This window comes from Bison bison, unplaced genomic scaffold (genome assembly GCF_000754665.1).
Source record: "Bison bison bison isolate TAMUID 2011002044 unplaced genomic scaffold, Bison_UMD1.0 scf7180017864379, whole genome shotgun sequence".
NCBI classification, from domain to species: Eukaryota; Metazoa; Chordata; class Mammalia; order Artiodactyla; family Bovidae; genus Bison; species Bison bison.
In genome coordinates, this window is record NW_011494951.1 from 12,539,934 (window position 1) to 12,542,793 (window position 2,860).

Sequence of the window (2,860 nt, forward strand, 5' to 3'; positions counted from 1 at the left end):
GAGTGTGTCCTCTGGCAGCAGCCACAAAACCTGGGCGGCCACACAGGTGCACAAACTCCTTTACAGACAATGGTGACCTGGGGCGGGACAGAGGGAGAGCACGATGACGGCACCTGTTGGCTTCTCGGGTGTTTGGTGAGGATTGCAGTTGACCCCGAGATATATGTTAGAAGTCTTAGCTTTTCAAATAAGGAAATAGGCTTCTTTCAGGGACAAGCTGGAGGTTTCAGTCTGTGTCTCTGTACTGTTCCCTAGAGAGAGAGCCACAGTGAGTCTGGGTGAGCCTGTTAAGAACTGTTTCTCAGTTCTTTGTAGTCTCATGGATTTCATGGACACAATCTTCATTGGCTTTCAGAGCTCTATGTTTTGGAGGTCATGTCTCAGGTGGAAGTCTTCAAAGATAAGGTGCCAGGTGTGGGACACTTTGTTTCCCTGGGAGAAACTGGCAGTGATGACTTCCCTCCTGATTGTATATTGTGGCTCCAAGGATGGGGTTTATGTAGAGATATTGTCTCTGCCTCTTCTAATGATTTATTTATTTTTTTATCTTCTAATGATTTTAGTGTGGGGTTTTTGTTATTCACCTTGTGTATAGGATTCACCCAGCTAGTTTCTGCATTTCTTTTTGAAGTTGTTCTGTGTAAAACTGTAGATTCATTGTGCCCATGGGAGGAGAGGAGATCTGGAACCAGTACGTCATGAGTGAACAGGAATCTTCTCCCGCTTTGAGCAGTTTCCTCTCTCGTTCTCTCTCTCTTTGCCATTCTTGTTCTTTTGTATCTCTGTCTGTCCCTCTTTTTCTCATTCTCTAGTTCTTGTTCTATTCAAGTCTTTTTCATTTTTAGACAATTCATTTTGAAATAATTACAGATTGACGGGAAAGTCCAAAGTTAGTAGAGAGAAGTCTTGAAAATTTGATCTATTTTCTCCCAGTGATTTTATGTTATATAACTGTGCTATGCTGTGCTTAGTTGCTCAGTCGTGTCTGACTCTTTGCAACCCCATGGACTGCAGCCTCCCAGGAACCTCTGTCCATGGGGATTCTCTAGGCAGAATACTGGAGTGGTTGCCATGCCCTCTTCCAGGGAGTCTTTCCAACCCAGTGACCAAACTGAGGTCTCCTGCACTGCAGGCAGATTGTTTACCCTCTGAGCCACCAGGGAAGCCCAAGATTACTGGAGTGGGTAGCCTGTCCCTTCTCCATGGGATCTTCCTGACTCAGGAATCGATCTGGAGTCTCCTGCTTTGCAGGTGGATTCTTTACCAGCTGAGCTACCAGTGAATCCCATTATACAGCCATAATACGATTTAAAAACTAGGAAACTGACATAGGTACAATGTGTGTGTTTAGGTCTATGTAAATTTTTCCCCATGTAAATTCCTGTAGCTACCATCACAATCAAGCTAGGGATTTATCCCATCACCACACACATCTCCCTTGTGATACCCTTTTATAGTCACTTCTAGTCCCTCCCTGCCCCTTAAAATGAAAGTTGTTCAGTCGTATCCAACTCTTTAGACCCCCTGCTCTATACAGTCCATGGAATTCTCTAGGCTGGAATACTGGAGTGGGTAGCCTTTCCCTTCTCCAAGGGATTCTTCCCAACCCAGGAATCGAACCCGGGTCCTCTGCATTGCAGGTAGATTCTTTACCAACTGAGCTATTAGGGAAGCATCCCCTCTCCTGAACTCTCTGTAAAACCATCCCTAACTCCTGAGCAGTACTAATTTTGTCTCTGTCTCTATTGTTTTATTATTTCATAGGTGTTATATAGATGGGATCATATTTCACCTATTAACATAGACTTATTTTCATTCAACATAATACCCTTGAGATTCATCCAAGATGTTGTGTGTATCAATAGTTTATTCTTTTTATTGCCAAGTAGTATTCCATGGTATAGATGTACCATCATTTGTTTAGAATATTTTAGTTGTTTTCAGCTTTTTCCTGTTACAGATAAAGCTGCTATGAATACTTGTGCACAGGTTTTTGTGTGGAATAAATTTTTGTTTCTCTGCCATAAATGCCCAAAAGCATGATTACTGGGCTGTATGGCAAGTGCGTGTTCAGTTTTTAAAGAAACAGCCAAGTCTTTTATCAAGTAACTGCATCATTTTGTATTCTCATTAGTAATGTATGAGTGATTCAAGTTTTCTGCAATCTCACCAACATTTGGTATTGTTCCTATATTTTTCATTTTTGTGGTGGGTGGTGATATGTCTTCATGGTCTTAGTCTGCATTTTGCTGATGATTAGTGATGCTAAACATGTTTTCATGTTTCATAAAGATATCTTTACTATCTGTATATTTACATTGGTGAGTTATCTGCTTGAAATGCGTTTTAATTGAGTTATTTTCTTATTGTAGAGTTTTGAGAGTTCTTTGTACATTCTAGATATGAGTATTTTCTATGATAAGCAGTTTGAAAATATTTTCTTCCAGTTAGTAGCTTATTTTATTATCCTCTTAACAGGGTCTTTAATAATGATTTTATTTTGCTGAATCCTCATTCGTAGACTTTAAACAAAAATAAGATCTTGCTTTTGTTGTATTATATTCCAATATAAAACAAGAATTTTGAAAAACAGCATAGGAAAAAAAAGCATGTAATTTCAAGTAAGCATTCCTAGATAATGTCAAATTATTATCCAACATTATTTTGCCAATTAATAGTTGCAGCAGCAAGATTGAACCAGGAAGAAGTGTTGATAGCATGTCTATGACTCTCACCTGGAGAAGGCAACGGCACCCCACTCCAGTACTCTTGCCTGGAAAATCCCATGGACGGAGGAGCCTCGTAGGCTGCAGTCCATGGGGTTGCAAACAACTGGACACGACTGAGCGACTTCACTTTC